The 13,190-nt window shown below is 46.9% G+C and overlaps 1 long non-coding RNA gene across 3 annotated transcripts in view; it reads left to right on the top strand.

Annotated features, from left to right (window-relative positions):
* The window catches only part of LOC123580728, a 30,131-nt gene extending 17,320 nt beyond the window's left edge, over positions 1-12,811 (top strand). For 2 of the 3 annotated variants that reach the window (XR_006703434.1, XR_006703431.1), the window contains 3 exons: positions 9,018-9,170; positions 9,554-9,610; positions 11,486-12,811. This is a non-coding gene — a long non-coding RNA (uncharacterized LOC123580728). Of the gene's footprint in view, positions 1-4,695; positions 4,756-6,296; positions 6,942-9,017; positions 9,171-9,553; positions 9,611-11,485 lie in introns of those variants that run through there. The other variant, XR_006703432.1, reaches the window with a different exon arrangement.
* The last annotated feature ends 379 nt before the right edge of the window (positions 12,812-13,190 follow it).

Genomic DNA, 13,190 nt, shown 5'->3' with positions numbered 1-13,190 from the left:
AAAATTCCCACTAAGCCCTGCTTTAGCCACAACCCACAAATTTTGTTGTATTTTCATGATCATTAAGTTTTATATATTTTCTAGTTTCTCTTTGATTTCTTTTTTCACTCATGGGTTGTTTAGAAGTGTGGGTTTAATTTAATATTGGGGATTTCCTAGGTACCTTATTTTTATTGATTTCTAATTTAATTTAATTACCCTGTGATTAGAAGATACATGCTAGTATAATTTTGATCCTTTTTTATTTTATTAGGACTTGTTTTATAGCCCAGGTTATGGTCTCTCTTGGTAAACGTGTGCAGTAGAAAAGAATGTATATTTTCAGTTGTTGGGTATAGTGTTCTATAAATACCAGTTAAGTGAAGGGGCTGATAAGGCTGTTTAGAGCCTCTGTGACTTTACTGATTTTTTTTCTGGTGGTTCTATCAATTGTAGGAAGGGTTAAAATATCCTACTATAATTGTAAATTTTTCTATTTCTTTTTTTATTCTGGCAATTTAAAATTTTTTTTACTTATTTATTTTGAGAGAGAGAAAGCACGTGAGCAGAGAAGGAGCAGAGAGAGAGGGAGAGAGAATCCCAAGCAGGCTCCACACTGTCAGTGTAGAGCCTGCTGCAGGGCTCGATATCACGAACCATGAGATCATGACCTGAGCTGAAATCCAGAGCCAGACACTTAAACAACTGAGCCACCCAGACACCCCTATTCTGTCAATTTTTGTTTTATGTATCTTGAAGCTCTATTCTTAGTCATGTACACATCAACAATCATTATGTCTTCCTTATTAATTGATCCATTGTACTTAAAGTTTATCTCTTTTTCAAAATTTATCGTTAACTTTATTGAGGAATGATTGACAGATATAATTGTATATATATTTAAAGTGTGCAATGTGACGATATACATATACATTGTAGAACGATTACCAAGATCAAGAAAATTAACAATCCGTTACCTCACATAGTTAACAAAGTTAGCTCTGTGTGTGTGTGTGTGTGTGTGTGTGTGTGTGTGTGTATGTGATAAGAATGCTTAAGATCTCTCAGCAACTTTCAAGTCTACAATCTTGTATTATTAACTGTAGTCACCTTGCTGTACATTAGAGCCTCAGAACTTATTCTTATAACTGATAATTTATGACCCGTGACCTACATCATCCTGTTTTTTCCCACCTCTCTGCCCCCCAGGTCCCAGCTCCCTCCAACCATTCTATTCTCTGTTTCTGTAAAATTGGCTTTTTTTTTCTTTTTAGAGTCCATATATAAGTGATACTATACAGTATTTGTCTTCCTCTGTCTGGCTTATTTTGCTTACTGTAATGCCCTCCAGATTCATCCACATTTTAGCAAATGGCAGAATTTTCTTCCTTTTCATGACAGAATAATATCCCATTGTCTATCTGTACCACATTTTTCTTTATTCATTTATCTGTTGAAGGACATTTAGGCTGGCTCTGTATCTTGGCTATAGTGCTTCAGTGAATATGGGTGAGAAAGTCCATCCTTTCTAGTCAGAATATAGCTTGGTCTTGCTTTTTAAAAAAGATCTAGTAAACTCTGCCTTTTAATTGGGGTATTTAGTTCATTAATATTTAATGTGATTATTGATGTGATTGTATCCAGGTCTACCATTATACTCTTTCTTTTCTGTTGTCCACTCCACTCTATTCTTAATTCTTCTGTTTCCCTGCCTTCTGTTGGATTATTTGACTATATTTCATAGTTTTGTTTTAACTTAGTTATTAGATTTTTTTTTAAGTTTATGTATGTGAGAGGCAGGTAGGGGAAGAGAGAGAGGAGAGAGTGAGAATCCCAAGCAGGCTCCCCACCGTCAGCATGGAGCCCAACACAGGGCTCAAACTCACGAACTGTTAGATCATGACCTGAGTTGAAGTTGGATGTTTAATGGGCTGAGCAACCAAGGTGCACCTAGATTTTTCAATATATAACTTTGCATTATTTCTTTGATGGTTTAGCTAAGGATTACAAAAAAAATCCTTAGATTCATTTTACAGTATACTTACAGTTAGTACTGAACATCTTTACATAAAATGTAGAAACCTTGAGACAGTGTATGTCCATTTGCCACCCCGACCACCACTATCACCATTAAGCCCACAGCCTTTTAAATCACTATTCCCTTGGGGCGCCTGGGTGGCGCAGTCGGTTAAGCGTCCGACTTCAGCCAGGTCACGATCTCGCGGTCCGTGAGTTCGAGCCCCGCATCAGGCTCTGGGCTGGTGGCTCAGAGCCTGGAGCCTGTTTCCGATTCTGTGTCTCCCTCTCTCTCTGCCCCTCCCCCGTTCATGCTCTGTCTCTCTCTGTCTCAAAAATAAAAATAAACGTTGAAAAAAGAAAAAAAAAATCACTATTCCCTTGTATGCAATGTGTTGTTTTCTTTGCCTACTTGCAAGATTTCCCCTTTACTTTTCGTTTGCTGCAGTTTAGTTACAATATGCCTAGATGCTATTTTATTCATAATTATCCTGTTTGGGATTCCCTATGCTTTGGATCTTTCAACAAATTTGGGAATTTCTTATCCAGTATTTTGTCAGATATATTTTCTGCCTCATTATCTCTCCCCTCTCCTTCTTAGACTCCCATTGACTTCATACTGAACTTTGGATATTCCCTACCCATCCTTAAATCTTACTCAGTTTTTTCAGTCTTTTTATCTTTTTTGTCTTCAGATTGGGTAATTCCTTTTGGCGGATCTTCCAGGTCACTCATCCTGTCACTCATTAGGGGAGTGGCTCCGTAACCAGGGCTGTTTAATATTTAAACTTTTTAAATATTAGGTTTTAAAGTATAATAGAAGGCTCAGGTTTTAAAGTACAATAGAAATCCACAATACTAAGATTTATTAATGTTAACTATGTAATACCATGATTTCATATGCAATGAAGTTCAAAACCTCAGTCCTCAGTCTTGACAACTCTCTATAGAAAAATGGAGATTTTGTGATGAGTTCATAACTTGAGTCAAAGCTAGGGATTGAGTTAGGAGACAGACACCAAGCAGAGAGTTTACAACACAGTGTTATGAGGGGCTAAAATCCAGATGTGAACAAAGTGCCATGAGAGCACAGGGGTGCAGATGGCTGCTGCTATCCTAGGGAGTCAGGGAAGACCTTCAGAGGGTTGGCACTTAATCAGGCATTTTATTTTTTTTTAACTTTTTTTTTTTTCAACGTTTATTTATTTTTGGGACAGAGAGAGACAGAGCATGAACGGGGGAGGGGCAGAGAGAGAGGGAGACACAGAATCGGAAACAGGCTCCAGGCTCTGAGCCATCAGCCCAGAGCCCGACGCGGGGCTCGAACTCACGGACCGCGAGATCGTGACCTGGCTGAAGTCGGACACTTAACAGACTGCGCCACCCAGGCGCCCCTTAATCAGGCATTTTAGTTAGCAGGAATAGTCAGACTTTGTCAAAACTAGAACATTCTAGGCGGAAGGGCTCTGGGAAGGGGCTGCCATTGGGAGGAGGGGGAAGGAGGAAATGGAGGGTAGTGTCTCCAAGGTGGGGCAGGAGAGTGGTCTGTGTCAGGCTGTTTGAAGCTCAAGCTGAGAAATAGTTTGTTGCATCATGTGATGGTACTGGTGGGAAAGAGTAGGACACCTCCTTCATCCTAGGAAGACTAAAGCAAGCTCTGTCCTCCAGGAGCTCTCAGAGAAGCCAAACCAACCTCCATTGGTTGAGAAGCCAAATCAACCTCCATTACACAAAAGAAGAAGAATACCCATGGCCATCATTCTGCTCCAGCCTCTATTTTCTCTCACCTAGCCTATGGTACTCTCCCAAAGGGCCTCCCCATTATTCCTTTTGCTCACTTTCAATCCATTTTCCACACTTGGAGCCAATCATCTTTTAAAACCACAAATCAGAACAGGTTAATCCATTGCTTAAAACCACTCACTGGCTTCCCACTGCACTTAGAACGCTCTGAATCCACACCACTTCCCATGGCTTCATGCCCAGCCTCCCTACCTTCACATCTGGTCACAATGGCCTTCTGGCTGGGCCTCGTCAGGCCAAGCTCTTATGGACATCAGGACTGTGTGCTGCCTATTGTCACTTTCCTCCCAGCTCACCATGTGGCTGGCTTTCTCTTGGCCATTAGGTCCAGTGTGACTCCCTTCCCTACATCAGGTGCCTCCGCTATTAAAACCCGTCACAAGGCATGAATACCAGTTTGTAGTCTCTTAACCTGTTTGTTCACCTGATTCATATCTACCTCCTCCACTGGGACATAGACCACAATGGCAAGGATCTTGGCTGTCTTGTAGCTCATTAAATCCCCAGCACCCAGTATAGTGCCAGCATGTGGTATATACTCGGAAAATATCCGTGGATAAATAGCTATAACTACATGTTAAAGGTCATGCGATTAACTCTGTATCACAGAGCAGGAGATGAGTGGAGGGTGAAGGATCAGAAGAGGAGAGAGAAAGCCCTGTTTGAAGGGGGCAGCCCTCGTTGCCACTAGCCTACCTGCAAGGAGGGCTCCTCACGATCTTGCTGTGGGTTGCGCAGCCCCCTGGGGGTGAAGGAGTAGCTTCGGCTGTGAAAATGATACTTTGGGTAAGGTAACCTTGTTCTCTGGGCACATTCCAGTAGGCACACTTCAGGGCTGGGATTTCCACATTCCCCAGAAGGCAAACTCATTTCACCTCCCCTAATTCTTGCTTCTAGGCCACAGGATGATTTGGAAGCCCTTGCTTGTTCCATCGGCTTCTCCAACCCAGCTCTTAGGTGAGGAAACCTATTCTGTTCCCTAGGAGGCTTACATCTTATTCCAGAAGACAGTGCAAATAAGAGAATTCTTGAATATTGCATTCAGTTGCTTTTTTTAAAAAACCACTGTGGTTTCTAAACCTAGGATACATTTTTGAAACTCTCCTGCCCGAAACCCAGGCCGGGAAGCATCACGTACGTAGAAAATGCACACCCGAGAGTTGGAAGCACTGGGTAGGGAGACACATAAGCAGAAGCACGTGATGTCAACATGTGCTTTTATTGAGTGAGATGTGATGTTTCGAAAGTCTACAGCTCACACCCCAAGTGGAATTTCTTTCAGTAACAGTGCCATTAGCCAGTCTGGAACCCTCGTCCCACCATCCCCCAGTCACTCCCCTTGTCCTTTCTTATACACAGTCATGGATGGAATAAGAGCATCTCTCCTTGGCCGGGTCAGAGTGGAGCGTCACCTTCTTGACCCCCTCAGAGAATGTTTGTAGTGTTTTGCTGTTTTCTCTGCTGGGTGCGCTTGTGATAACTGATGGAGGCTCAGTCTGCTCCAGGGCTTCCTTGGCTTTGGCTTACAGGGCTCAATTTAGACACCCTGGGCTCAGTTCTCTCAGAATATTGAAATAGGATGCAAACACCCACCCTCCACCTCCAACATCCCCATCCTGTTCCCTTCTGCCCTCCTTCCTCCTCCCCAAACAACTAATATCTTAACTCTGTAATACAGGCTTTAATACCTGTTGCAGTGAGTTTCTTGATCTCCGAATGTGTTTTTCCTGCCTCAGGCTCCCTGGGTCTTTGGCACAGAGAGCACGTGTCAAGAACAGAGCAGAGCATCTGGGTCAGAGGCAGACGTGCTCCTCCAGGCCAGGGAGTGGGTACAACTTCCAAGCCATCAGGACAGCGTGGCTGCTCAGGGTCCCTTCCTGGCTGGTCTCAGAGCAGTTGGACAATGATGTGCACGGTCCCTCTCCCCCAGAGCATCAGCCATGGTCCCTTGGAGACAATGGAGGTTTGGAGGCCTTTGTGAAACAGGCCAGGACATCCTCCTTAGGTCTCACACAGGCAAAATCATCAATATGACAATGCCACAAAGGCTCTGCTTCTGTGCATAAGCTTAGTTATAAGAGCTAAAAGGGAGTTTCCAGCAGAACACCCCCCCTCCCTGCCTAATCTGCCTCCTGCTTCCCACTTCCCACCAGACAAATATGCTTCCCTAAAATTTTAGAGATTCGTATTCTTGCTAGGGAAATTAAAAAGAAAGAAAGAAAGAAAGAGAGAAAGAAAGAAAAGAAAGAAAGAAAAAGAGAGAAGAAAAAAGAAAAGAAAAGAAAAGAAAAGAAAAGAAAAGAAAAGAAAAGAAAAGAAAAGAAACAAAGAAAGAAAAAGATCTTTCCTTTCCGGATTCCTCCTCTGAGCGGACTACATGAGGAGATGTCTGTAAGAAATTGTGGGTTGATATCTCAGACAGGGGGGAAAAAAAGCACTTTAAATGGACAAATCAGTCCAAACCACTAAGGTTATAACTCTTTCTCTTCCCTCTCCAGCAGAATAGTAAAACAGACGCGTTATTGGCAACTCCGTCGTGCTAAGGAGAGGCCGTCTCCAGCATGACATCAGCCAAATCTATTTCACCAGAGAGCCTTGCACTGCCTGATTTCCAACATGTAGAAGATGCACACGGGGGGCAGGGGAAGAAGGCATAAATGAGACACAGACTGGGGACTTTTTGATGTGTTTAGCACATTTTTGTGACTTCCTTTAACACCGCAGACCTTGGTTCTCCCACCATTAGGCGAACAAAAGACAAGCCGGGAGGGGGCAGGGAAGGTGACCCGTTCAGGAACAAGTTCTGCTCAACCTATTTAGCATTTTTAATTGAACCGCTGAAAAGGGGAGGCAAAAATGGGAAGACGAGAGTGAACACCACAGCCGAGTAACTTCAGATATAAAAAGTCCCTTCATTAAATCTGTTGTTTTTTAATTCATAATTGCACTTAAATAAAGAGGGACCTATGGGCAGCTGTTTCTAATATCGAGTCCCCACCGCACATGAAAGACGCATTTATTCCTGCAGCAGGCCTCCCTACCCTTGGGTGTTATCAGCTGAACATGTTTTGAACCTACCTAATGCATTTGAGGTAGCTTGGGTTTATTTTTCTTTCAATAAAATAAATGGTTTTGTAATTAAATTTCTGCACTGCTTGTGCTTAATGGTTACATTGACAAGTGCTAATGTATGGCAAGAGAATGAGTTTGAAATGAAACATGCTGTTTTTGAATCTGCAAGCAATTTTGCAGCGGGGCAATCAAACCCCTCATGCCAGCAAAACATTTTCATTAATCTGCTCACCACGCCCCTTGCCCACTCGGCTGGCCGAGAGGACACTTTTTAGCTCTACCCATCCCCCACCCTTGCCTTGCCTTTTTCTCAAACACACACACGGACGCGCGCGCACACACACACACACACACACACATATCATGAAGCGAGCCGTTGTTTGAAACCATTTTGTGGTCTCTGGCAGGCGAGCCGGTGGAAATTCGCTGACTTTACACCATGAAATGTTTCAGCTGTCCCCTCCGAGGGGACTGGCTGCCTCAACCTTTCAATCCCTGGCAGCCAGTCAACAAGAAAATCTGTCCCTCTGCTTTCCTATTTTTTTTTTTTAACATTTCCCCCTTAGCTAAATTTATTTTTGAATAAATCTTCTCATAGAAAATAGAGAACAGCTATTACCTATCTGGCCTCGGTCTGTGCGAACCACTTCAAGCCCTGGCAAAGGTGGCGGCCTTCCAGCGGTGCGCTTGTAAGAAGGTTCATGAATGGAAGCCTGGATGGTGGGCTGTGGCTCTTTGCTGGCTCCCCTTCCGCCCGATGCCCCTGGAGGGAGTCCGCAGCTTGTGCTCCGGCCCGCACAGGTACAGGAAGTGGACACACGCCTTTGGCCCTGGCCCTTCCTTGGAAGGCCTGTGTTTCATCTGACCACTAGTGGGATGACTTCCCAGGTCATGGCTGCTCTAGAGCTTGCTGGACCCCCTCTTCAGAGGCCAAGAAGAATGGGCAAAGCCCAGAAGCCGTCTGGGCTGTGGAGAGAGAGAGAGCGACGGGGGCTCTGGCTCAGTGGCTCCCCACAAGGTGTGCGACTCAGCATTTCCCCTCCAGGCTGGGGAGAGGAGCCGGGGGCTGCCCACATGAATGCTGACTCACCCGTCAGGGCTGGCCAGAATTACAAGCTGTCCTGCCCCAGCGCGGCCTTCTCTTGCCGTGTGCTAGGACAGGGTTTAGGGGAAGGGCTTCTGTGTGGTCCCACCTCCCTGAATTTACTGCAGTGGAAGATGGAGGAGGCAGCTGCCTGTGGGATCTCAGCAGCCTGAGGAAAGATCCCGGCTTCTCAGGGCTCCCCTACCCCGTTCACAGGTCTCACCGCCCGTAGTGGGGGACACGCCTTTCATTTCGTAAAAGGCTTGACTGCAGGAGTCCTTGGCAAGGAGACTTAGCTCTCCACCACTGTGTAAATGATGGGCACGGCAAAGCCCATCCTGAGGGGGGAAGAAAAAGCCTTAACATTATCTTAACCCATATCTGGGGGCCCCTGGGTGGCTCAGTCAGTTCAGTGTCCGACTTCGGCTCAGGTCATGATCTCACAGTTCATGAGTTCGAGCCCCACATCAGGTTGTGGAGTTGAGCTGTCAGCTAGGAACTGTCAGTGCGGAGTCTGCTTGGGATTGTCTCTCTTTCCCTTCCGTTGCCCCTCCCCAACTTGTGCTTTCTCTTTCTCTCTCTCTGTCTCTCAAAATAAATAAAAAAAAAAACAAAGTTACCCTGTATCTGGCTTGCAGGAGGGCAATTCTTGGAAGGAGAGAGCAAAGATGTAGGGGGACTGATGTCCTAGCCAGCCGACACCTTCACGGTGGCCCTATGAAGACATAGGAAGTTCTGGTAGGCTTATGGAAGAGTCCGAGACTTATCCAGGGTAAAGGGGCAAAGGAGAGGCCCATGTCTCAGAAGGAAAGATGGAAAGGTGGTGAGGAAGTGAAGCTGGAGGGCTGGTCACAGGAGCCTCAGCTGAGTCGGAGCTGGGATCCTGACGAAGCTAAGATATAAATATTGTGAGAGGCCTGTCATCTACCACTCAGCCTGCCCCCAAAGTGCTTATGCATATGACTCCTGGACGACAGTGGAACACTTTCGTCGTTCATTCACTCACGCGTTCAGCAACTAATAAGTTCTCACCATGTGCCGGCCATGGTGCTGTGCCTCTCAGCGTGCAGGCATCAGGAAGACGTGGTCTGCCCTCTCAAGGATGAAGGGGTCTACTAGAGATACAAACAAATGTTATGTGACTGCAGAGGTGGGAACAGTGAACTGTGCCCGGAGGAATAAGAGAAAGCTTCATGGAGGAGACCGGCCTTAAAAGGTGAGTAGGATTTCAAGAGGGGATAACGATGTTCCAAGGTAAGGAACCAGTATAAGTGTAAAAGGAGCCAGCGTAACACGGAGGTATGAAAGGGAGAGTGGTATCTGGAGAACGATGAGTGGTTCCAAGTGAAAGGTGAACGAGGTAAGGGTGTGTGTGTGTGTGTGTGTGTGTGTGTGTGTGTGTGTGTTGGTGGGGGTGGGAAGGGTGGTGGGACGTAGAACTATGGTTAAAATGGGGCCATGTTGAGAGCCATGATCAGGAGGCTACGGAAGCTATGCTGTATTTTGCAAACCACAGCCATGCCTTAAAAGAGTTGGAGCCTTGACGATGGAGGTAAGTAAGGGAGGGGTGATGTGACCCCATCTGTGTATTTGTAACAGACTCTGTGAGCCACGAAGAGCCATAAAGGAGCAGGCTGAGGACGGAAGACAGCGAAGGTAGGCAGACCAAAGCTATTCCAACAACCCGGGTCAGAGAAGAGGAGGGCTGAGGAGGGCTGGCGAGCGCAGGCAGCGTTCCTGGAGAGAGGGAATGGGTGCCGGGGACCCTGCAGAGGCCAGGGGAAACCAGTCACTTGTGTGGGCAGAAGGGAAGTACCAGCAAGTAGTTTGCTATCTTCAGTGTGTCTGGAAAGATGCTCCTGGCCATGAGAAAGACAGGGAACCCTGAGGGAGAAGTGGTCTGGGGGGAGGGAGAGAGAAAGCACCAGTTCCGACAGGATAGGTGGAACTGGGGTTTCTGGTGGCGAGGTTCATGAGACAATATCCAGGGGGCAGTAGAGGGAGAAAGGGACCAAAATAGGAGAAAGGTAGTGCTCTGAGGACCATTCACACTGAGAGGCACCAATGCAACAGACGCTAGGGGAGAGCAGGGGGAGCGGGAGAGGAGCTGAGAAGAAAAGGAAGGACAGTTTTGAGAGGAAGAGCTGGAACACATTTCTGATGCTTCAAAGAGGCCCCATAAGGGGAGATGGGGAAGTGGTTGGGTCTGCCATAAATAGACAATGGTTATCTTGAGGAGAATAGTCTAAGTACAGAGGAAACTTGAGTGGGAAGTGAGAAGTAGAGGCAGCAAGAGTGGATTTAAAGAAGCGTCACAGTGGGGCACCTGGGTGGCTCAGTTGGTTAAGTGTCCGACTCTCGGTTTTGGTTCAGATCGTGATCTCACAGTTTAATGGGTTCAAGCCCCTCATCGGGTTCTTTGCTGGCAGTGCAGACCTGCTTGGAATTCTCTCTCCTATCTCTGTCCCTTCCCCTACCCGTGCTATCTCTATCTCAAAATAAATAAACTTAAAAAAAAAAAAAAAAGGAAGCATCACAGTGGTGCGTGAAAAGTTTCCTTGGGTGATGGTCCTCTGGACAATGGTCAGTGGGGAACCCATAAGGAGGCAATGATGGAAAAGGGACTAGAGAGGGAACTCAGATGGAGCGTGATCATGAGGGAGGTGGACGGGGTGCAGGAATTGACCTTGGAAAGCAGCAGGAAGAAGGGGTGATGGGCCAGAGAATTCTGGGGTAAAGGCAAAGGGGGCTTTGGCAGCCTCTTGGGGAGGGAACCAATGAGATCATGTGCTGACTGTAGGGGGTGGGGGTGGAGGGCATGGCGAGAGTGGTGTGGCTTGGAAATGTGAGGCAGGCAGGAAACGGGACAGCAAGTCAAGCAGGATTGAATAATAGGGCATTGAGCAGCCCTGAGAACCAAGCTGAAGACGGAAACCTGACTCTGCAGCAGCCCAGCCTGCCCGGCCATGGCCAGTGCTCCAGCCATGCTTGGCAGTCTGGAAGCAGGAGCAGAAGCGGAGACGGTGGCGGGAAAACTCGGGCGAGCGGTGGCACCACAGCTGCGGTGGGAAGCCAGGGATGGGGACCCCAGGTGCCAACCAGAGAGAAATTTTTTTTTAATTTTTTTTTTATGTTTATTTATTTTTGATAGAGACAGAGCGTGAGCAGGGAGGGGCAGAGAGAGAGGGAGACACAGAATTTGAAGCAGGTTCCAGACTCTGAACTATCAGCACAGAGCCCGATGCGGGGCTCGAACCCATGAAGCTGGGGATCATGACCTGAGCTGAAGTCGGCCGCCCAACCGACTGAGCCACACAGGAGCCTCAACCAGAGAGAATTTGACATCAGGCAGCCTTTGAGTTGACGTGTGTGAGCTTGATCTCCAAGACTGGTACAGCCCTGTCTTGGGCTAAAATTTGGAGACCCAATTTGAAAAAGTTCCAAATAAAAAAACACACACCACTGCCAGACAGAATACGAACTGGAGGTTACAAAACGAACTCCCGTTGAAGCCTCTCCTTCTCCCCTCAGCTTTCTTATGCCGCGTGATCCAGGCCAATGGCTCAAACGTTTTACATCATTACTCCTATGTGCCTGCCTCTGGGACACATTCTGTTGATTTACTAGCTTCCTGGAAGAAAAGATACCATTTACCTGAAGGTAACCTCGCTGAAAAAGAGCTTCGAGTCTACAAAACTCTGTGGTTCTTGACCTCTTGCTGCGGCAGCAAAACAAAACAAAAACAAAGAAGCAAAACCAGTTTCCTGGAAACCTCATGGGTCTTTTGACTTGTTCTTGATGTTCAGCAGGGTTGTCAAAGCTAAGGAGATACTGAACAAACTCTACCCAGTTCGGTTTGGGCAGGTAAAACTCGTCAGTGCTGTGGCCAGACCTTCGCCCTCCACACAGATGCAGGATCCTAGCGTTGGTTCCAGTCACCTTGGGTACTGGAAGACCCAAGGTTCCAGTCGCCTTGGGTACTGGGTGCTGCCTCTTCTGTGAGAGGCAGCATCCTAGCCTTGACCAGAGTGAAGAAAGGTCCAAGAACTGAGGACCCCGTCCAGGGTCAGAAAGTCACAAACTGGGGATGAGCCCAGAGGAAGGGGTGCAACATACTTCCGTACTGTCCACCAGGACCCCACTTCCTGACAGGGGGAAGTGATTCTGTGGGGTCTGTTCTTCCTGCATCCTCTTTAAACATCTCCAAGCACCCCCACCAAAGCCCTGAGGAGAACTCTGAAGCCACCCTTTCTCTCCTGTTAGCTGTAAATGGCTGCTAACAGGCCAGAGTGGGATAAAGAAAGTCAGAGCCCAAGAGAGGCCTCCACAGTGTCAGCACCCCGGGTTCTGTCCAGCCTAGAATCTGATGGCTGAGACCCCAGGCACAATGTGGGGCAGGGACCATGAGGGGCCTCCTCCACACCCTCCAAAGGCAGAGCAGGGCCAGAATATCCAGGGAATGGCTTTCGTGATGTGTCCCAATTCTTCTCCTGTGAGCTCACTGTATTTCCCACCGGGGCCACATCCGGGAAGAGTGAAGTTCGTAAGTTGACTTCCCACTGCCTAAAGTGGACACATCTTTTTCTCCCAAAAGACCCACTGTACCAACTTGAATTTGATAACCTAACAAAGAGAAGAAGCAAATGATTATGATTGGGATCTGTGATGTACTAAAGCCTTTGCTAAGTGTGCACTTTTGCTAAATTGTTTCACAGCATACCTATTATGTAAGAAGGATTACCCCCATCTTACAGGTGAGGAGCTAGGTTTGCATCCTATCTGGATTAAAGCTTAGCCTGTTCTCCATTTTCTCTTGCTGCCAAGTCCGTAATGCCATTATATGCTGCCTTATAGCGACCTCTGTCCTTCCAAATTAAAGAGCCCTCTTATTTTGATGCCCCACCTTGGTTTCTGTGTAGAGGAGGGCTAGGGATCTAAACATATTGGCTGGAAGCCAATAAATCCCTCGTCAAATATTCATTGAGACCCTCTGAGAGAGAGATCCCATCTGCAAGGACAGAGCTACCCATTTCGGAATAGGGAAAAACATGTCCATTGTCATGTCTTCCTTGTAGCCAGGCCCCAGAGGTATGGGTTGTTGTTTCGAGATGCAGAACAAACATCGCAAAATAACTCTAAGGACCTGGTGATCTCCAGGGGGCCCCCGCTACAGCACCATCGCATACCAGTGAGCCCCAAAGCAGCCTTCTTCAGTGTTGGCAAATGTGTTAGTGGA

The sequence above is a fragment of the Leopardus geoffroyi genome, chromosome A3 (genome assembly GCF_018350155.1).
Source record: "Leopardus geoffroyi isolate Oge1 chromosome A3, O.geoffroyi_Oge1_pat1.0, whole genome shotgun sequence".
Taxonomy (NCBI): Eukaryota; Metazoa; Chordata; class Mammalia; order Carnivora; family Felidae; genus Leopardus; species Leopardus geoffroyi.
This window is presented reverse-complemented; position numbering and strand designations above follow the sequence as displayed.